Source organism: Mobula hypostoma, chromosome 9 (assembly GCF_963921235.1).
Source record: "Mobula hypostoma chromosome 9, sMobHyp1.1, whole genome shotgun sequence".
NCBI classification, from domain to species: domain Eukaryota; kingdom Metazoa; phylum Chordata; class Chondrichthyes; order Myliobatiformes; family Myliobatidae; genus Mobula; species Mobula hypostoma.
Genome location: NC_086105.1, coordinates 37,612,413 through 37,636,346, shown reverse-complemented (window position 1 = coordinate 37,636,346; position 23,934 = coordinate 37,612,413). Strand labels below are relative to the sequence as shown.

General features: G+C 39.1%; 1 long non-coding RNA gene across 1 annotated transcript; it reads right to left on the bottom strand.

Annotated features, from left to right (window-relative positions):
- Positions 1–745: 745 nt before the first annotated feature.
- Positions 746–14,858, bottom strand: LOC134352366 (uncharacterized). The gene is made up of 3 exons (XR_010019384.1): positions 14,767–14,858; positions 2,829–2,861; positions 746–1,109 (listed from the first exon to the last, which is right to left on the bottom strand). It is a non-coding gene; the product is annotated as an uncharacterized LOC134352366 (long non-coding RNA).
- Positions 14,859–23,934: the final 9,076 nt, after the last annotated feature.

Genomic DNA, 23,934 nt, shown 5'->3' with positions numbered 1-23,934 from the left:
AAATGGGTGCAGGCCATTGCTTTGCGGCTGCGTGGGGGAAGTGGGGGTGCTTTAACATTTTAACTGTCACTCATTCTTTGGGACACTTCTGTTTTCATGGATGCCTGTGTAGAAAAAGAATTTCAGGATGTATATTGCATTCATTTCTCTGATATTAAATGGAATTATTGAACGGTAGTAGAATTAGTAATATTCTAATTTGTTCTGCATTTCACTTAAATACATTATTTGTTATCCAGTTAAAATTAGTTTGTCTTTTTAATTCCTTTATAGCTATTTCCATGAAACTTTGGGTAATTGGGGCAACCACTTAATTGGGTCAAAATGTCCCAATATGTCCCAATTAACCAGACTCCACTGTATCTACCCAAAACTGGGAAGTTTTGCTAACGGTGAAAAACGTCAGTGGTTGCAGGAGAACAGAAGCTGACTTGCAAATAGAAGTTTGATAAGAAAAGAGAGGTGAGATGATGTATTTTAAGAACAGTGAAGAGAAAACAGAAACGCGATTTGAAAGTTCAAACAGAACAGACTTAAATCTTTTAAAGTGGCACAAATGAGAAAAAGTTGTTTCATTTTAAAAGGAAAGCTTAAAGGATCTGAAATTCTACAGTATAAAAACAAATAATGTTAAGCTACAGAAATAATTTGCTGGCTTACAGAATATTTACAATCATGAAGTAGTTACTGAAGAAATTCACTGAGATGATACTGAAGTTGACAAGCGTTTGTTATGAGGTGGAAGGAGAAAAATCATTTATTTTATTAAAAACAAAAAAAAACACATGTAAAGTGGGAGTTTGAATAAACACTTAAGTTTGCTCTGCTAGTCAATAAGGTCATGGCTGGTCTGTTTGTAATCCAACACACACAGTATTCTCAGCTACCCTGGGTAATTATTTATCCCCTTATTGACAGGAAGTCTATTAGAACTATGATTTTTTGATATTAAGTGGGTAAAAGCTCCCTCCATTGCTTGTGTGTGACAGAAACAAAAAGTGGTGTTTTCTTGGTCCATTGTACTCTTCCCTGGAGAACACACGATGAAAAATTCTGAGGTGAATTTAAAAACAGAAAATGCTGGGATCACTTCCTAGGTTAGGCAAGTTCTGTGGAAAGAGAAAAAGTATTAACATTTTTGTCAAAGACTTGACAAAGGCAAAGGTAATGTTTTTCTTTCCACTATGCTACCTGATCAGAATCACAATCAGAATCAGATTTATTACCATCGGCATGTGACATGAAATTTGTTAACTTAGCAGCAGCAGTACAATGCAATACATAATCTAGCAGAGAGAAAAAAAATTAAATTAAAACATGATAATAAATAAAGTAAATCAATTACGTATATTGAATAGATTTTTTAAAAAACGTGCAAAAACAGAAATACTGTATATTAAAAAAAAAGTGAGGTAGTGTCCAAAGATTCAATGCCCATTTAGTAATCAGATGGCGGAGGGGAAGTAGCTGTTCCTGAGTCACTGAGTGTGTGCCTTCAGACTTCTGTACCTCCTATCTGATGGTAACAGTGAGAAAAGGGCATGTCCTGGGTGCTGGAGGTCCTTAATAATGGACACCGCCTTTCTGAGACACCGCTCCCTAAAGAAGTCCTGGGTTCTTTGTAGGCTAGTACCCAAGATGGAGCTGACTAGATTTACAACCTTCTGCAGCTTCTTTTGGTCCTGTGCAGTAGCCCCTCCATACCAGACAGTGATGCAGACAGTCAGAATGCTCTCCACGGCACAACTATAGAAGTTATTGACTGTATTTGTTGACCTGCCAAATTTCTTCAAACTCCGAATAAAGTATAGCCGCTGTCTTGCCTTCTTTATAACTACATCGATATGTTGGGACCAGGTTAGATCCTCAGAGATCTTGACACCGAAGAACTTGAAGCTGCTCACTCTCTCCATTTCTGATCCCTCTATGAGGATTGGTATAGGTTTCTTCGTCTTACCCTTCCTGAAGTCAGCTGAGTGCTTTTGCATTTTCTGACTTAATTTGATATTTCTAACATCTACAGTTGTATACATTTCTATCCTCGAGACTGATAAGCAGATTGACAGGCCACATTATGAAGCTCTCCTTCTCCCTTCTGTTGCCATAATTATCTTTACCCCAGCCAGAAGGATATTTAGTCCTGCATGCAGTGAAATTTTATAGTTTTTATGATAATTAGCAGTGGTAAACAGTGCACCCATGTCCTCCATCAGATGCTCATATCTTGATGGATATTAAGCCAAAAGTAAACAAATAACACACAGAACATTAACCACAGGCAACCAGAAAGTCAGTCCATAGCCACGGAGCCGGTTCAGCACTGAAGCAAGCACCAATGGTTGTAAACCACAGTTGCAGAGTCAGTTCAGCCCTGAAGCAAGAAAACCTTGAGGAGTAGTGAGCTGAACACCGGTTTGTCCTTCACCCTCGGCCTCGACACTTGATCAAATCGCACAAATAGTAAAAAAATGTAAACGAAAACACATGGAACATGAACTGCTGAATCCTTGAAAGTGAGTCTACAGCTGCGGAGCCCTTTCAGCACTGAGGCAAGTGAGGCCAATTGCTGCAGGACAACAACTGCTCCCAAATCTGGCAGCATGGGACCCAAAGCTCCTACACTTCCCACCTGACAGCAGAAGCAAAAAGAGAGGAAACACAGGCAGGCAGTGCTGAACACACGCTCGTTTTTTGTTCTCGCCCTCAACGATTTTAATTTTGCTCGATGCTTTAATCAGTGTGCAGTAATGGAGCTGATCCTTGGTTTGCCTTCTGAAATGAGGTCTTAATGCAGTGTCCACCCCCAGCAACAGTCACCCCAGCCTTACCTGCATTCTCAAGGGTCCAGTTCACCAAATCCCCTAGTGGAATGCAAAAACAGATCATTTAGTCAGTTCAAAACAACATTCTTAAAAAAGAAATTACAGGCTGTAGACTGCAGCAATTGCAATTCAGGAGAAGCACTTAGAGTAGGAGCTTCCAGCTCAGGGTCCACAGACCCCATGCTTAATGGTTTTGGTCCATGGCATAAAAAAGTTGAGAACCCTTGTATTATAGTATTTAGAAGTTTTGTGAGCTGTCTCTAAAACATCACCGTTGGTCACTGGCATCATCTTGCTTTGGAAAAATTGGAAATATGCACCATACGTAAGAGTTTGAAAAGGACCTTAATATCAGAAAGTGTTCTAATTTAAATTTGAGAGAGTATTTTGACCAAACGGGGAGAATGGTAGTCAAGCATTAGGCAAGAGATCAAAGTGCAATATGTGGATCAGCTGGGGGCAGAGCCTGAATTGGCGAGAGAACATACTTACTTCATACAATATCTATCCATTAAAGTAAAAAAAAAACAATCTAACAAAAAAGAGGTGTGTTATTTTAGATGCTTCAAACATAGATAATGTTAGGTTCTGAGATCTACTAAGGAGACTTAGCAGGTAGATGTAACAGCACCACATTTCTAGAGCCTATCATCGTTTTGTGAAAGGCAAATGCTGATATTAAGATATTTCAGCAGTGTTAATATTGGTATGAAAGTATAATTCACAAATCATCACATATGAACAATGATGGACAAAGGAAGTGAGTGGAGTAAATATGAAGTGTATTATAGTATTTAGTATTGTACTCAAGCAATCCAGATGAAATAGGGACGGGTTAATGGAGCATGGGATGCAGATTTAATGAGATAAATAATAGTTTAATTAAAATATTTCATTTATCTAACTTCCTACTTGCACAAGGTTACGTATGGTTACCATTTTAATCATAATGCTTAACTTAAACCATTATCAATTTATTTGTTTGTGTTATTAATGGGAAACACTTGGGTATGCTCATTTTGTAATATCTCTATGTGATCATTGGGAATAGCTGTTATTAGTATGCTTGTGTCCATAAATTAACTTAAAAATACCTATCAACAAATGCCAAAATCTCTTTAATGATTTATATGCTTTTTGAGCATTATTGTTTTTACTCATGAAATATTGGATTTGAACTTGTTATTGTTATCCAGGTCTATGATATTTTCAAGAATGTATCACTAATGTTCAGTCACTTGGATTGGTAAAATATTTTACATAATTTTGTAGTATTTTTTTGCTCTGCCTCCCCAACTCTCTTGTTACCAAGAACAAACTTAAAGGTGTCCATTTTAAGGAGACAAAAATGTTACAAGTCAAAGACATTTATTAGCTGAGTTATCTTTTCAAATTATTTGAATAACTGCTGAACAAGTTTTTAAAGCTTTTGCAAGTAAAGTTTCTACTGAGCATCTTTTCTGTATTCCTATGAAGACAAATGACAGCATACTCAATATATACCTCATTTATGTTCTATATATTCTGAAAAGCACATTGAAAAGAGAGTATATTTAATTATAGGGATATTCTGCCTGGTGAACACAGTTCAGATCAGATGTCTCAGATTAACATAATTCTGATCATCTTATCTCCTTTGGTATTCTGACACTAGAAGCATGGGCAAGATCACAGTCAAATAAGGAAAGAAAATTAAATATTAAAAAAAATTGTCGAGTCTGTATTCCCACTATCTGCTGTCCACTTGGCAATGCTTTAAAAGACTTCAAAGAATAAAAAAAAGGAAAATAACCTTTAAGTCTTTTGTTACATATGCCATACTGTTTGAAAAGCCTTCTTTGCAACATTGCATTTGTTACTAGCTTTCTTCTCACCGGGAATCACACAGGAAATTCTGCTGCATTACTTAAAATGGCCATCTGGGCTATCTATATAGATTATAAGCAAAAGTAAAATTTCAACACATTTGTTAATTACATTTCTCCAACTGGGGTGACAGCATTTGTGCAGCAAGTGCATTATTTGGACCTATCTGTAATAGTTAATGGGCCAATAAAAATCTGAATTGTCATTCAGTGAGGCAAGTGATAACCAATGAGAGTATACTAGTTGCTTTATAAATTTCTCAGAGGTCTACCTTAATTGCCTGTATGTATTAATTTTAAATAAAGAATATATGAAAATGTGTTGTTGCTAAAATATATTCATAATACAGATTTTGTCACATGGAACCATTTTATTTACCAAGCAATATTATTAAACTGTGATTTTTTTAAAGATGCACAGAGGTGCCACATCTCTAAATAGCTCCTATGCATTGCACAATAATGCTCCAGATTACAATTCCCTTTGAAAACTTTCTTAACCCTGACTTGTCTGGGTCCTTATGCAGGGCTTTGACCTCAAACAGTGACAATTCCTTTCCCCCAACAGATGATGCTCGACCCAGCTTGTCGGGGTACTTTGATGCCCTCATATTTGCCCTCCTAACTTTTCCAGTCTTCTGTTACCTCGCCAGTGGTTAATGAAGATTTAAGAATCTTCATTAGACCCTAGCCATCTCATCCATTGTTTCCTTAGCATCGTGGAATAGCTACTATCAACCTTCTTTCTTGTATGCCAATATCTCTAAATATGTTCTCCTTTCTGACTCAGACATAGAACACAGAACAAGTCAGCACAGGAACAGGACCTTCATTGCATAATGTCCATGCTATCCATGATGGTAATGAAAACTAATCCTACTTGTCTGACATGGTCCCTATCTTTCCATTCACTGCCTGTGAATAAACCTAAAGAAATGCCTCTTAAATATTGCAACAGTATAATATCTACTTCCACAACCTCCCCTGGCAGCACATTCCAGGCACCTGGCACTCTCTGTAAAATAAACTTGCTTTGTAAATGCTCCTCACCTTAAAGTTATGTCCTCCAGTATTTGGCACTGGGAAGAAGCCTATCTATGCCACTCATAATTTTATATTTCGACTATGTCACCCCCTTGGCCTCCGATGTTGCAGAAAAAAACAATCCAAGTTTGTTCAAAGTTCAAGTTCAATGTAAATGTACTGTATTTTCAAAGTACGTATATGATAATATATACTACTTTGAGATGCCATATACTACCTGTGCCGATGCTTTCTTCTTAGTTCTGATAAAACTATAAGTTTCATTTATAAGTCAAGGTCATTGTACCACTTTTGCTTCTTATCCTTACAGGAACATAGAGTCATAGAAAAGTACAATACAGAAACAGGCCCTTTGGCCCATCTAGTCCATGCTGAACTATTTAAACAGCCTGGTCCCATCGACCTGGGATCATGGCCCATCATACCCCTATCATCCATGTTCAAAGGTTCAAAGGTTCATTTATATCGAAGTACAGTATACAACTCTGAAATTCTTCTTTTCCAGGTAGCCATGAAACCAAGAAAGAAAAGAAAGGCAGTACGAGCATCAACCCCCAAATCCCCCCCACCCCATTAAAAAAAAACGAACAAAAATGTAACAGGCACACCAACCCTCCCTGCACAAAAATGAACAAAATGGAACAGGCATATCAACCCCCCCCCAACAAGTCCCCCTCCCCCATACAAAAAACAAGAAAGATCGGGCGAAAAACGCAGAATATAAAGAACTGTAAGCTTATCCCACAAAGCCAACATCTAATCCAATTTACTACCTCACCTTGAATGCCAAGCCACTGAACCTTCTTGACCAACCTCCCTTGTGGGACCTTGGCAAATGCCTTGCTAAAGTCCATGTAGACAACATCCACTGCCTTGTCTTCATCAACTTTCCTGGTAACTTCCTTGAAAAACTGTATATGATTGGTTAGATACAACCTATCATGCACAAAGCCAAGCTGACTATCACTAATCAGTCCATGTCTAGAGAAATACTCATATGAATGGTTTCTTAGAACACCTTCCAATAATTTTTCCACTACTGATGTCAGTCTCACCAGCCTATAATTTCCTGGTTTATTTTTAGAGCCTTTCTTAAACAATGGAACAACATTAGCTATCCTCCAAATCTCTGGTACCTCACCTGTCACTAGGGATGTTTTAAGTATTTCTGCTAGGACCGTTCAATTTATACGTTTGCCTCCCACAGGGTCCAAGGGAACGCCTTGTCAGGCCCTGGGGATTTATCTACCCTAATTGGACTCAAGACGGCAAACACCTTCTCCTATGACCTGCATAGGTAATAATTCGATGAAGTCATGGCAGTGGATGTTGTCTGCATGGACTTTAGAAAACATTTGACAAGGTCCTACATGGGAGGTTGATTAGTCTGTAAAGTTATTCTTTATAGGGTCCCTGAAGTCGATGCTGCTTTGCCTCACTTCTAAAGACTCTGTGTCTATCTCTTGAGTAAACAGAGATGCAAACATAATCCATTTTTAGACCTCCCCCAACTCTTCTGCCTCCACTCATGAATTACCATTCTGATCTTCCAGAGGACCAATTTTGCCCCTTGCAATCCTTTTGCTCTTAACATATCTGTAGAATCCCTTAGGATTCTCCTTCACCTTGTCTACTCAGGCAACCTCATGCCTTCTTTTTAGCCTTTTTGATATCTTTCTTCAATGTTCTCTTGCCTTTCTTATACAGTACTCAATAAATACCTCATTTATTTCTACCTGCCTACACTTGCTAGGCAGCTTATTATTTTCTTAGCCAGGGCCTCAAAATCTCCTGAAAATCAAGGCTCCTTAATCTTGTTATCTTTACCTTTTATTCTGACAGATACTTATAAGCTTTGTACTCTCAAAATTTCACTTTTGAAGGCCTCCTACTTACCCAGTACACCTTTGCCAGAAAACAGCCTACCCCAATCCACACTTCCCGGATTCTTTCTGATACCATCAAATTTGGCCTTTCTCCATTCTGGAATCTCAACCCGCAGACCAGACCTATGTCTTTCCACATGTACTTTGAAACTAATGACATTAAGATCACTAGATGCAAAGTGTTCCCTTACACAAACTTCTGTCACATGCTCTGTCTCATTCCCAAATAGCAGATCAAATATTGCATACTCTCTCATTGGGACTTCTATGTACTAATTAAGAAAACATTCCTATACTGTATACCTTTGACAAACTCAATCCCATCTCATCCTTTTACACTATGGAAGTTCTAGTCAATATGTGGAAAATTAAAATCACTGATTAATACCTTATGTTTCTTGCAGGAGTCTGCGATCTCGCTACGGACTGTTGGGTGGTCTGTAATATAGCCCCATTAATGTGGTCATACCTTTCTCATTCCTCAATTCCACCCATAGTGCCTCATTACATGAGTTCACCAGTCTGTCCCGACTGAGCACTGCTGTGACATTTTCCCTGACTAGAAACACCACTCCTCATCCTTTCATCTCTGTCACGTCTAAAACAATGGAACCACAGAATATTAAGCTGCCAATCCTGCCCATTCTGCAACCAAGTCTCACTAATGGTTACAATATCATAATTCTATGTGTTGTCCATGCCTTTCCTATGATAATTCTTGCATTGAAATATATATACAGCTCAGGACATTAGTCACATCATGTTCAATCTTTTGATTCCTGACTTTGTCTGAGGTCTTAACATCATTTGTCTCCACAAACTCTCCTCTAACTGTTCTGGCATTCTGATTCCCATCTCCCTCCAACTCTTGTTTAAACTCCCCCATGCAGCACTAGCAAATCGTCCGTTAGGATGTTAGACCCTTCCATTTCAGGTGCAAACCATCTCTTCTGTACAGGTCTCACTTTCCCTGAACGACAGCCCAATGATCCAAAAATCTGATGCCCTCACTCCTACATTAACTTCTTAGCCACATGTTAAACTACATACTTCCCATTTCTAGCTTCACTAGCATGTGGCATGGGTAGCTATCCTGAGACCACATCCCTGGAGGTTCTGCCCTTTAACTTAGCACCTAACTCCCTGAACTCACTTTGCAGAACTTCATCACTCTTCCTATCTATGTCATTGGTACCTACATAGACCATGACCTCTGGCTGTTCACCCTCCCACTTAAGAATGCTGAGGACTTGATCTGGCATGCCCTGGACCCTGGCACCCAGGAGGCAAAATAGCATCCAGGACTCTTGTTCTTGTCCACAGAGTTTCCTTTCTGTTTCCCTAACTAAAGAATCCCCTATCATCACAGCTTGTCTGTTCTCCCTCCTTCCCTCTGAGTCACAGAGCCAGACTCAAACCTGATCACTGTGACTTTCCTCTGCTAGGTCATCCCTCTCAACAGTATCTAAAGTGATAAACCTGTTGTTGAGGTGAATAGCCACAGGGGTACTCTGCACTGGCTGTTTAACCCCTTTCTCCTTCTAGTTTTCAGTGTCCTGCAACCTGAGTGTAACTACCTCTCTATATGTCCTATCTATCACTCCCTCAGCCTCCTGAATGATCTGCAGTTCATTCAGTTCCAACTCCAACTCCTTATCACAGAGTGTTAGAAGCTGCAACTGGATGTACTTCTCGCAGGTGTAGTTGTCAAGGACAGTAGAGGTCTCCCTGCCTTCCCACATCCCTCAAGAAGAGCAGTCAATTATCCTGCCTGGCATTTCTACTGTTTTAATTGAGTAAATATAAAGAAAGAAAAACAATAAATAAACTGCGGGGAAACAATCTACCTACAGCTTTTCACTTTCTCTGACTGAAGCCTCACCTCATTGAAGCCTTGAAGAGCTAAAGTCTCAAAATCCCCACTCTAACACTGCCCATTCCAATGATGGTTGCTCCAACAATGGCTGCTCTGCTTGCCCCAGCCGTACCTTAATTTGTTCTGGCCAACCAATCCCAATCACTGATTGGCTACTGCTCAAAATACCAAAATGCCTCAAGTTGATGCTTCAATCAATGAACCTGAGTGAGCTATGTCTTCTCACGCTTTGGATCTTCGAATGGCCACTGCTCAAACATGCTGACTTGGAGCTCTAACTACCTTACCTTTAAATATCTCCTGTTTCCATGCTCTGTAATTGTGTGACTTAATGACTCTAAGATGAAGTACAGCCCCTTTCCTAATCAGGTCCTCTACAAACTGCTTTAAAACCCTAATGAATGCATTTTATGATTTCCATCCTTTATACTAGAGCAATCCCAGTCAATATCAGGAAAGCTAAAATTCCATGTCACTACATTTCTATTGCTTTTATATAATTGAGTTTAAGAGCTGAGAGGTAATGTTGCAGTTATATAGGACCCTGGTCAGACCCCACTTGGAGTACTGTGCTCAGTTCTAGTCGCCTCACTACAGGAATGACATGGAAACCATAGGAAGGGTGCAGAAGAGACTTACAAAGATGTTGCCTGGATTGGGGAGCATGCCTTATGAGAATAGGTTGAGTGAACTCGGCCTTTTCTCCTTGGAGCAATGGAGGATGAGAGGTGACCTGATAGAGGTGTACAAGATAATGAGAGGCATTGATAATGTGGATAGTCAGAGGCTTTTTCCCAGGGCTGAAATGGCTAGCATGAGATGGCATAGTTTTAAGGTGCTTGGAAGTAGGTACAGAGGAAGATGTCAGGGGTAAGTTTTTTACGCAGAGAGTGGTGAGCAGGTGGAATGGGCTGTCGGCGGCGGTGGTGGAGGCGGAAACGATAGGGTCTTTTAAGAGGCTCCTGGATGGATACTTGGAGCTTAGAAAAATAGAGGGCTATGGGTAACCCTAGTTAATTTCTAAAATAAGTACATGTTTGGCACAGCATCATGGGACGAAGGGCCTGTATTGTGCTGTAGGTTTTCTATGTTTCTAATACAGTTATTTGCCAGTATATCTGATCTTGATCTCGATTAGAAAGCATACAGGAGAGAAATAATCAGCTGGTTGAGTGGTGTTGCAATGACAACCTCATACTCATCATCAGCAAAACTAAAGTATTGATTGTTGACTTCAGAAAGGTGAAGCTGGAAGAAACTGTGCTATACTGTTGTATGTTCTAACACATATCAGTACTCATTGAGGGGTCAGAGGTGGAAAACGTGAGCAGCTTCAAGTTCCTTGGCATCAACATTTCAGAACATCAATCTTGGGCCAACACATTGATGCCGTCCTGAAAAGAACACACCAGTGATTCTACTTCATTAGGAGTTTGAGAAGATTAGGCATGTCACCAAAATTTCTACCGATATGTGGAGGAGAGCATTGTGATTGGTTGCATCACCAACTGGTGTGGAGAGTCCAATGCGCAGAGTCAAAAGGGGTTGTGGAGTGTTGCAGATTCAGCCAACTTCATCATGGGCATAACATTCCTTACTAATGAAGATGTCTTCAAGAGCTCAAGAAGATGGCATCCATCCTTAAGGACCCTCACCATCTGGGATATGTCTCTTCTGGTTAATACCATCAGAGGAGGTTCAAGAGCTTGAAGACCACACACAACATTTTAGAAAACACAAAATACTCTGCAGATGCTGGGGTCAAAGCAACACAAACAACACACTGGAGGAACTCAGCAGGTCAGGCAGCATCCATGGAAACGAACAGTCAACGTTTCCGGCCGAGACCCTTCATCAGGACTTGACATTTTAGGAAAAGCTTCTTCCACTCCACCATTAGATTTCTGAATGGCCTATGAACACTACCTTGTTACTCCTCTTTTGCACTATTTATGTATTTTGTAACATAGTAATTTTTTATGTCATTACTCTGCACTGCTGAAGGAAAACAGCAAATTTCATCACATATATTAGTGATAATAAACCTGGTTCTGATTCTAATTCTTGCTGGTTGGAGACTTTTTGTATAACCCCATCAAAGTAATTGTCCCTTTCTTATATCTATACTTTACAATGAGCATTAGCAGGCTTCCATAATTGACTTACTGTATGTTATTATGGCAGGAAACCTAGACAGCATTTGGGCTTTAAGTTCTTTTTTCCTAATTTTATTATCTGTACAATAATGATCCCTCAAACTGCAAAACAGCTAGAAAAGTAAAAGCAACAAGCCTATTATTAGATACAAAATACAAAGTAAAATAATGATCTTTCAAGAATAATATTCATGTTCTGCTGCATGAATCGGAGCTGTTTGAGATCACTGACAATTGCAATTGTGCATAACGGGTTCCCAACAACCAGAATGGTTTTATCACCAAGTAAAAACTAACTGCAGTCATTTTCAATGGAGTCAGAAAGGACAATCTGGAGGGAGACATGAAACAGAGGCAGGTTGACAAGCAATAGAGACCGATTAAAGCTCCCATTGTTTGCCAATTAAAGCAATAGGGAAGATTGAAACATCAAGGTGAATACGGAGGGTGAGCCCTGGCTGCCAGCTTTTTGATCACTGGTGGGATTGTTCTGCTGCTGGAGAGGGGAGAATGCCTTTAGATTGCTGGTGGGATCGCTCTGCTGCAAGAGAGGGCAGAGGTTGCCACTGCACCCGGAGAATGTTACCGAGGTTTTCTGTATTTTGGATATGGACTTGGACTATGGACTTCTTTCAGTCTGATAGTTTTTCATTATATTCTGTGTTTTCACCCTATCTTTTTCATTTTCGTTTGCTGGGGAGGGGGGTCGATGTGCCTGTTCCATTTTAGTTTGTTTTTTGGTGTGGGGGGCGGATTTGGGAGTTGCTGATCGTGCTGCCATTCTTTTCTTTCTTGGATTCAAAGCTATTTGGAGAAGAAGAATTTCAGAGTTGTATACTTTGATAATAAATAGAACCTATGAACCTTTGGGAAGAGGAAAAAGTTGCGAGACAAAGCTTTGAGCGGATGAGAGAGACAAAAGGGAGAAGAGAGAGAACATTTACTCTTTATTTATATCATTCTATTAAAACTTTTTATTAAGGATGATTGAAAGAGTAAACTTGCAAAGGGCAACAGAGAAACAGAACAAGAAAACCACCTAAAAGATAGGTTGTTTTAAGCTGGTGAAGGGCTTGAAAAGACATTAAAAGATACAGGTACATGGAGAAGCCCAGGCATATGCTACGGTAATAAGTGATTGGGGCAGGAATTTGTAATTGCACACTGGATGGATGCACGACAAGACCTGTTTGACAGAAATTATGAAAAATTTGAAGGAAAATGTATTATTTTTAGATGAAAGAAAGTTTTAACCTTGTATTCCAATTTAAGCTAAAAGTAATAGCTGCCATGTCAAGAAACCATCTTGTGAATTAATGCTGAAAGACCTTGGAATCTTAAACTAGTACTCTAAACTGTTTTCTTGTAACAGATGCAAACCAAATACAAATTTTTAAAAGAGATAATCTGTGACATAACATAGCAGGCACTTTATATTAAGTCTTCATTACTCAACAGCTTACAAGAGGTAGAGATACTCCATGAAATATAGAAAACTAAGTGATTGAATGCCGCTTTCTGATAGACATGAGTGTAATAAGAGCAAGGCAATAAATCAGCTTTATATGTTCAGTTCTTAATAGTTTAATAAAAAAATTTATATGAAGTGTAAAACATAACATTAAAAAAATTGAAATGGAGCAGCAAATATTATAGAAAAAATTAGGGGAAGTGACACAGAAATTTTTCTTCAATATAGCCACTAGAAGAGAAAACAGTCAAGAAATCTACAACCTTAACAAGATAATAAAAATAGATTTTGATCTAGTAAGCTGTTAGTAAATGATAAACACAAATATTACATGCAATGTCAATAATGATCAAGAAAGAAATATGTATCTGATTTTTATAGGGAATCTTGTGGCGGTGGCTGTGCTGGGATTTACACTTAACAAAATGGTCCATAATTCAATCCCTAATTATTTATGGGTGTGTTTGCTGAAAATCAACTGATGATTCAGTAATAAACTGGGCAAGGAGAGCTAAAAGAGATTAAATTGGTAATACTGTCTTTAAAAACTAGAAGTATCTGGAAAAAGCAGTATTTGGAGCTTTAGTTAACTGAGAGGTGGCAATGGTGGAAGGCTTGAGTGCAATTATACGCTACTTTCAAAAGATACCAGATCCTTTCGAAGAGTTACAAAGAGGCAGTAAAGAAGGGTATGTTATTTCAATGAAATCAACCTTGGGTTTATCTGGCTGTCCTTCTCATTGGTCATAAACACAGAAACTAAGGAAGTAGCAGACCATTCAGATCTTTATGGCTGCTCCACCATTGAGTGCATTTTCTGTATTCAATAAGTCCATAAATTCAATTTCATCTATCTCAGCATCAGAATCGCAATATAGGATCAGAAGATGTAGACTCTTTGTGGGTTGAGTTAAGTAACTGCAAGGGTAAAAAGACCATGATGGGAGTTATATACATTCCTCCAAACAGTAGTCTGGATGTGGAATACAAACAGGAAATAGAAAAGCACGTAAAAAGGACAAGGATATGGTGGTCATTTAGGATTTTAATATGCAGGTTGGTGCTGGATCCCAGGAGAAGGAATTGTAGAATACCCAAGAGATGACTTTTCAGTGGAGTGTGGTCGAGTTCACTTGGGAAAGGCCTATTCTGTATTGCAACAAACCAGATTTGATAAGGAAGCTTAAGGTAAAGGAGGCAATGATCATAATATCATAGAATTCACATTGCAATTTGATTGGAAGGGAACACTTACAGAGATGATAGAAGAGCAGTAATGGCTAGTATTTCTGGGAGTAATTTGTAAGACACTAGATAGGTTCATCCCAAAGAAGATTAAGTATTCTAAAGGGAGAATAAAACAACCATAGCAAGGGCAATTAGAGAGCATAGAAGCAAAAGAGAGGGCATACAGCATAGCAAAAACTAGGGGGAAGTTTTTAAAACCATCAGAAGGCATTTAAAAAACGCTAAGATGAAATATGAAGGCAAGCTAGCCAATGATATAAAGGAGGATACCAAAAGTCTTTTTTTAAATAAAAAGAGTAAAAGTGGGGATCAGACTATAGAAAAATGACACTGGAGAGGTAAAAAGGGAGGACAAAGAAATGGCAGAAGAACTGAATCCACAACCTATATGGACTTACTTTCAAGGTCTCTACAACTCATGTTCTCAGTATTATTTATTTATTTACATAATTTATCTTCTTTTGCAGATTGGTTGTTTGTCAGTCTTTGTTTGACTGTAGTTTTCAACAGGATCTGTTGTACTTCTCTGTTCTACTGTGAATGCCTGCAAGAAAATAAATCTCAAGGTAGTATTGTATACGGTGACAGACTGTAAACTTTGAATAAGTTCCTTATTTCAATAAGGTGCTTGGAAAAACTAAAAGGTCTGAAGGTGGATAAATCACCTGGACTAGTTGGACTACACCCCAGGCTTCTGAAAGGGGTAGCTGAAGAGATCATGGAGGCATTAGTAGTGAACCATCAAAAATCTCTAGATTCTGGAACGCATCCTGAGAACTAGGAAATCACAAACGTCACTTCATTCTTTAAGATGGGAGGGTGGCAAAAGACAGGAAATTATAGGCCAGTCAGTATGACTTCAGTAGTTGCCAAGATTTTTGAGACCATTATTAAGGATACGGTTTTGGGGTACTTGGAGGCATGCAATAAAATAGGCCAGCAAATTTAAGGACCTTTGAGAAGGCCCTACATAAGGCTACAGAGATAAAAGCCAATGGTATTGCAGGAAACATACTATCATGGACAGAAGTTTGGCAGAATAGCAGAAGGCAAGGAGTGGGAATAAAAAGGATCTTTTCGGTTTGGCTGCCAGTGACAAGTGGTGTTCTACAGTGGTTGGTATTGGGTCTGCTACTTTTCACATGATATGTTAATGATCTGGATGACAGATTGATAGCTTTGTAGCCAAGTTTGTTGATGATACAGATTCAGGGGGAGGGGCAGGCAGTGCTGAGAAAGCAGGAAGTCTGCAGAAGAACTTGGACAGAGGAGAATGGGAAAAGAAGTGGTGCAGAGAAGTGTATGGCCATGCATTTTGGTAGAAGGAATAAAGGTATAGGCTATTTTCTAAACAGACAGGGAAATAAGAAACTGAGGCGCAAAACGGACTTGGGGGTCCTAGTGCAGGATTCTCTAGTGCAAGTTGAGTCAGTAGTAAGGAATGCAAATGCAATGCTAGAAGTTATTTCAAGAGGACTGAAATATAAAAGCGGGGATGTAATGCGGCAGCTTGATAAGGTTTTGGCAAGACCACATTTGATATTGTCAGCAGTTTTGGGCCCCATATCTAAGAAATGATGAGCTGGCATTGGAGAGCATCAAAGGGGTAAAAGGGTTAATGTATAAGGAGAGCTTGATGGCTCACTGGAGTTTAGAAGAATGAAAGGGGATCTTACTGAAACCTACTGAATATTGTAAAGTGTGGACAGAGTGGACATGCAGACAATGTTTCCAATGGTGAGAGAGTCTCAGACCAGAGGGAACGGCATCAGAATGCAAGGATGTCCCTTTAGAACAGAGATGAGGAGGAATTTATTTACCCAGAGGTGGTAAATCTGTACAATTCATTGCCACAGATAGCTGCGAGACCAAGTCATTGGATACATTTAAAGCAGAGGTTGATCAGTCCAGTTATGGGGACAAGGGAAGAGAATAGATTTGAGAAGGAAAATAAATCAACCATTATTGAATGGCAGAGTAGACTCACTGGGATGACTGGCCTAATTCGAGTCCTATGTTTTAAGGTATTATAATCTAAAAATCCTAAGTCATCACTTTTACTGGTTCTTCCTTAACTGTCTACCAGTTATATGCTCAAAACTACAGTGAATGTCAAGGATGATTACCCTTTCAGAAACCTGGATGGATTTTATTAAAGCCTTTGCTTTTTATCTAAGTTTCTCTTCAACGTTCACAACATTCCTTTTTTTAGCTAAGGAGACCAAAACTGCACATATCACTATTGGTATGATCCCACCAACCATCTGTATAATTGTATCAAGGTATCACTGCTCCTTTATTCAAATCCTCTGGCTATGAAAGCTAAGATATAATTTCCCATGTTAATTGCTCTGTATTCTTTGTAATAAATTGTTGTCTTTTCCCCACTGATATTAAACTAACCAATCTGTATTTTTGTGTTTTCCCTCTTCTTTTTTTAGTAGTGGGATCACAGTTGCCACCTCCAATCTGCAGTAACTATTCCATAATCTACTGTATAGAATTCTGGAAAAGACAACCAGTGCAAATAATAGACCAACAAAGTCAATTTAGCTAGTTGTATCCTGGAGGAAAAGGTAGTACTTATCAATGTAATATATTTATATAATTATTATCTTTGCATGTTGGGATAATTTAATATTTTAATGCATTTATGTGGAATAGTACATTTATACTTTAATAATATTTATGATCATTTATGCTACAAAATAATTTAAAATTTGTTGCTGGTTTTTGTATTTTTGTACTTGTCACCTTCAGCACCTCAAGACGACACTAGATCTTACAGCTTGATGTGCCATGCACATGATCCAAAGTGAACGTATTTTCCAATATTTACCCTACTAAAGACATAATTGCATTTACACGATACAATGCTTCTTTTTTTATCAATCTTAACACTGGAAAAAAGAAGTAATCTAATGCTGCTAGGTAGTGTGAGGACTGAAGATAGGGAAAAAGGCATGTGTTCATTATTACACATAAAGTGCCAAAGTCTTGTGTAGGCAAGGAAGGGGAGAAGTTTGAGAAAAGATGAGATTTGGACTTGTTAAGTTATGTTTATAATGGATTATAAATTGGGGAGTCAATTTGAAGTTAATCATTTGGATGGGAAATGATGAGCTAAGGGAAGCTTTGTGCAACATACATTTGGGCTTAAAATTGTCAAGCTGAGGCTCAATGGATTGGATTAATATAACATTGTTGAGCATTCCAAAATTATAAAGATAAATAATATATGTACAGGATATTGCTGAACAATAATAAATGCCAAAAAATCATTTTGGTGGATAAAGTATGCCAATTGTTATTTTTAGATGTGCTAGCGGGTTATTAGTGTCAAATAGTCAGTCTTATTATATATGTGTAAATGTACATTTCAGAAGTAAGTGTAACTGACACTGTCATTTATTATGGGCTTAAGGAATATTCTTTTGATTACCATACATCTGGTACTTGCCTTTGGAAGCAAAGGTACTTCACAGGCAACAGATACTACATAGGCATGAAGATTAGGATATTGTGTTTGAGGAAGTAGCAGAACAGTTTGAAGAAAATAGAAAATTAGTATTTTTAAAGTAGGACAGTGATACAGGCACATAATGAACATATTAATACACTTATCAAATATAAATTGATTCAAAAGTTGTCCAATATCTGGAAAAACTAGGCATGTTTGTAAATCTGAACAATATCACTGAGGTCTATGGAGAAGCATAGAAGAGAAACATAATGATACATGAGAATTGGAAGGTAATGTTGTCACTAGTTGTGGGATCAGAGCCATATCAGTGAGTCTGATGGCATCATGAAGTTTATTGTAAGGTAAAAGTCTTAAAAACTCATTTTAAACTGGCATAATTGCTGGACCTAAAATTTTGGGATATATAGCCAGAAACCAGAGGGAATAATTGATAAGTATCTGGACAATCTAATGAAGTGGCATTTTCAGAACTTTTTATATCAGGCATTGCGAGATCAAAGTGCTGACCAGTAATAAGAGAATTGAGGAATATAAGAGGAAGCATCTTGTTCCGATTTAAGACCTAGAAGCAGAATTAGGCCATTCAGTCTTTTGATTCTGCTGTGTCATTCAATCATGGCTGAATTATTATCCCTCTCTCAAACCCATTCTCGTGCCTTCTATCCTTAATGTTTGATGACCTGATTAAGCAAGAACCTATCAACCTCCACTTTAAATGTAATCAATGACTTGGCCTCCACAGCCATCCATTTGAATGGCTGAACAATGGGTTCCTAAAAGCTGTGAATCTCAGACCAGTCAATGCTGATTAAAATACACTTGGATGTCTATGGTGTGGATGTGAATCAGGAGGTGAGAAGGTTGTATGTGGTTTCAAAGAAAGCATTGCTTATACATTGTAAATATGGAGTTGTCCTTTGGCACATAAATATCAAACCCCACACTGGGCCAGCACACCTTTCCACCGAAAACATCTACATATGATGCTTGCTGTACCTTGTTTTGTTGAATAAAGAGGCTACTTTGTATCTACCAGTAATTTTCTCTGGTGACTTCATACACACAACAACAGAGTAGTCAAACATCTAAGCAAACTGTATGCTCTTCTACCAACTGTACTCAGTAAAACTGGCACTCGTTTCATAGAACATAGAACATAGAATAGTACAGCACAGTACAGGCCCTTCGGCCCACAATGTTGTGCCGACCCTCAAACCCTGCCTCCCATATAAGCCCCCACCTTAAATTCCTCCATATACCTGTCTAGTAGTCTCTTAAACTTCACTAGTGTATCTGCCTCCACCACTGACTCAGGCAGTGCATTCCACGCACCAACCACTCTCTGAGTAAAAAACCTTCCTCTAATATCCCCCTTGAACTTCCCACCCCTTACCTTAAAGCCATGTCCTCTTGTATTGAGCAATGGTGCCCTGGGGAAGAGGCACTGGCTATCCACTCTATCTATTCCTCTTATTATCTTGTACACCTCTATCATGTCTCCTCTCATTGGCTATTTCAATTGCTTTAAAATACTGCTTAATTCACTCAGTAAAGAACAGCCAGATATCCTTTGTGCAATAGAACACATCTGTCTTTTCAATGTAGCCAGCCATTTCTACTTTTTTTAAATTTATGATTATTATTATTTGGTATTCACTGTTTATGAACCTATGAATTTTGTCCATTTTTTGCCTTTTTTAAAACTCAACCATCTTTCTCCTTTTCCGAAGGGAAAAAATTGTGCTGCACTTTATTTTAAAGCACATTTGTTGAGTATGTGGCCTGGTTACACAACAATGCTATTAGTAAAAACACTGGAGACAGGAGCTAAGGTTCACAGTTCTTTACTGGCAGAAACCGAACTCGACACACATACAGATCAATACGCGCCTAATAGTGCATGCCCAATATGCGCCTAATAGTGCATTCAACGACGTGTTACTAAAACATAACCTAGTCCCTTACTATACTGTAGGCTATACAGTACACTCCTCCCCTTTTATTTTAATTGCGTATCAACTTTTTTTTACTGGGGCACTATGCTAAACAATTAAGTTTACCCTTAACATACAAACACCTACTATTTGTTTACTTAGTAACATAATAATATCAAATTATAACAAGCCTTTATTTTAGTTTTGGTCTAAGAATCATTTACAACTCAAGTCTCTTGGGGGGGAGTCTTCTCTGCCTCTCTGGGTAATGTCTGTCAATAAGCTTGTTTGTTTTAATAGATTTCCATATAAAAGTCATGAAAAGTTGACCTCTGAGCATAGGGAGTAAGAAGGTGTGCGCCACCAACTTGCTAAGAGTTCTAAGCAGCAGATCGCCTCTGTATAATGAAGACTCCTCTGTGCAGCTGTCCTAGATATATATGCATCTTTGTGCTATCACTTGTCTTCCTTACCCATATCTCATTTGCTCCAACTGAGCTAATTACACAGCCAATCTTCGTATTCTCCTTAGATTCCAAATAGATAGCCTGACCTTTATGATACCATCTCTTATCATAATATAACTTTCCATCCTCTATTCGTGCTTCATATCTTTGTGCTGGTGATTCAGCAGGAGTGCTGGGAAGATGCTCAGGAGAAGACGGAGATGCTGGTCTTTTCGGAGATTTAAGCATATTGAGAGTTCACAGATCTTCCACTATCTGTTCATCTGTTAACAAGTAATTTAACTGCGCAGATGCAGGCTTTCGTCTTTTGTTTGTAATTGGAACAGGGTCATTAGGTCTCCTCCTTAGTTTCCTAGTCATTATTAGCTTTACCTCCATAGAATCTCCTGTGAATTCTATTGTTAGCCTCTCATTCTCAATCATCTTTTTATTTTCTTCTAACGCAATCTTTTTATCTTCAAATTCCTTCACTGCTGCTTTCTTCTCTTTAATATAATTCCTTTCCACTTATCCTGTCTCCAGTTGCAGAAAAAGTTCTGCATTTCGTATTCTTTCCTTGTATTGTTGATCTAGTTTCTTCATCCTTTTTTGATACTCCTGCAAAGTGCCTTCCTGTAACTGTTGTAGCTGCCTTCTGAGAGATGTCAATTTCTCCTGGTGCATCCACTCTTTTACTTCCAGGTAGTCTTCATCATCCTGCTTATTGGCAATATCTGTCTCCCTTGCATCCTCTGTATCTTCATTCGAGTCACGGTCACGGATACTGCGTTCGTCCTCATTGTTGACGCTATCTAGCTCCTCTTCGTCATTGTAATAGTCAACAGTGGGTGAGAGGAGAGCTGCGGACATCCTCCCTGCCGAGTTGCCCTTTGTTGACACATCTAGTGCCTTGATGGTGTGCCAATCCAACTGGATTTTCCCGAGCCATTCATGTCCCAGCAACGGTGGTCCTCCATTTTTCAGTACATAGAGGTTCAGCTGCTGTGTTTTGTCTCCGTAGGTCACTGCCACTTTAATTTTACCTTTGGGATGCACATTTTGTGTCCTGTTTAAGCTTTTAGCAGTAACTTAGTTCGTTTCAGAGGTATGTGAGAAAACAGTTGTTTATAGTCATGTACAGAGATCACTGTTAAAGCTGAGACTGTGTCCAACTCCATTTTCAGTCTCACGCCCACCACTTTTGGAGTGACCCATATTACTCTTCGATCATCTGTCTCTTTCACGCTGTGAAGTTGCCGACAAGACAATTCACTTTCATCGGAGTCGTTTTCGTCAGAACTGCCTTCTTTCATTTTGTGTACCTTGTTGTATTTTCCTTTCTGGGGTTTCTTGTTTCCCTGTATTTTGCTCTTTTTCTGCTGTTGGCTAGCTTTGCATACTCTGCCAATGTGGCCCTACTTGCCACAGTTTCTGCATTCTTTGTCTTTAAACCAACAGTCATCCGGGTCATGTGACCTGTTCTCACAACGGTAATATTTCTTTCCTCCATTTCTGTTCAGTGACTTCTTATTTGTGGCATATTCCAGAGATTTTTGTTGTATCTCGGAAGCACCCCGTGCCATTGTTTACGTTGATATTGCAATGTTTAGCGCTTTCTCGAATGTAAAGTCTCTTTCACACAGAAGCTTCTTCTGTGTGATTTCACAGTGCATGCCACACATTAACCTGTCCCTCAATGCGTCCGATAGACCAGCTCCAAATTGACAACGTTGTGATAATTTGCGCAATTCAGCACAATATTCAGAAATGCTTTCATTTTTGCTCTGATTCTGATTGTGAAATTTAAATCTTTCAGCAATGACCAGTGGTTTGGGGTTTAAATGCTGTTGGAGAGTGTCCATTGTTTGCTTGAATGTTTTGTCAGCTGGCTTTTCAGGGGGTAAACAAGTTCCATAGCAGGCCGTATGTTTTTGTTCCCATAATACTGAGTAAGACGCTGGCTTTCTTTTCATCCTTAACACCATTAGCCTCACAATATAACTCCACTCTTTCAGTGTAAGTTGCCCAGTCTTCAATGCCACTATCAAATGCTGTAATGGTTCCGATCATCACAATCTTTGTTATTTAATTAAGCCCCGTTCTCCCCTTATTTTCCTTTGTGACTCACATGTCCTTTTTGCAGGAGCCACAAGCGCACTCCGTCTAGATATGTGTGTGTTGCTCCTTTTTATCTCCCTTCTGAGGCAGGCAGACCCTCAGTCCCTGGGGGGTCAGCGCCAGCTGTGGTCTCAGCTGGACGTGCTGTGGCTCCAACTGTGTCTCTTGGTCTCCCAACGTTCCCGACCCCGGTTGTGCTCTCGCTTCCTTTCAGGCTCGCGGCCTCGCTCTACCTCCTTCTCCCGCTCCTTGGCTTGTTCCTTGTGCTCTTCTTCCGAGTGTCGTTACCAATTAAAACACGGCGTTCTGATACAATGTAGGTTCATTAACCTTGTCGCTAATTTGTTGTGTATGTGGCCCAGTTACACAACAATGCTATTAATAAAAATGCTGGAGATGCGAGCTAAGGTTCATGGTTCTTTACTGCCAGAAACCAAACTCGACACACACGTACAGATCAATATGCTCCTAATAGCACATGTTTAATATGTGCCTAATAGTGCATTCAAAGACGTGTTACTAAAACATCAAATAGTCCCTTATTATACTGTAGGCTATATGGTACAATAATCATTGCCACTGATATGTTTTGTAACTCCAAAACATAAGTAATTGAAAGAAAAACACAGATTTGGGAATAATGTGTACACTTCTTAGCTTTTATATTAGTGATGATACAATAATCTATGCCATTCATGTACTTTAACACATAATCTGCAATGAATTATGCAAACAACAAAGAATGCTTAATCAAATAATATATTTACAATATTACTGAAATATTAAATGCACAACCAGATCCACTCTCATTCTTCTAAACTTCAGTGAGTACAAGCCCAGAGCTACCAAACACTGCCCATAAGTTAACCCTTTCATTCCCAGAACCATTCTCGTAGACCTGCTCTGGACCCTCTCTAATGCCAGCATACCTTTTCTTAGATATAAGGCCCGAAGCTGCTCACAATACTCCAAGTGTGGTCTGACCAATGCCTTATGAAGTCTCAGCATGACATCCTTGCTCTTATATTTTAGAAATGAATTGTTAAATAGGGGCTGTGCACAATTCTGATTTGATGGAGATAGCCGTGAGAGCACGGAGGAACATCTGCAGTGACTTCCGAAATGCCTGGTTCACTGCCGCTGCTACTGTGCAGTCGAGAATCTCCAGAGGGAAGGTCCCAAAATCCTCAGCTTTGCCTGCTGCTGGCAGCCGGGGCTGGGGTCGAAGCGTTCGGCAGAGATGGTGCTCAGTGCTCAGTGCTCAGAGGGCTGGTCAGAGCTCGAAGTTTTTGGACAATGGCAGGGAGAGTTTTCTTCCTTCTCCCGTCTGCGTGAGATGTGGCACTTTCAAGAGACTTTGAACTTTTTACCGTGCTCATGGCCTGTTCTTCATCAAGTTATGGTATTGCTAGCACTGTTGTAACTATATGTTACAATTATGTGGTTTTTGTCAGTTTTTCAGTCTTGGTCTGTCCTGTGTTTCTGTGATATCACACCGGAGGAATATTGTATCATTTCTTAATACATGCATTACTAAATGACAATAAAAGAGGACTGCGTGTCCTCATAATCTCATTTAATATT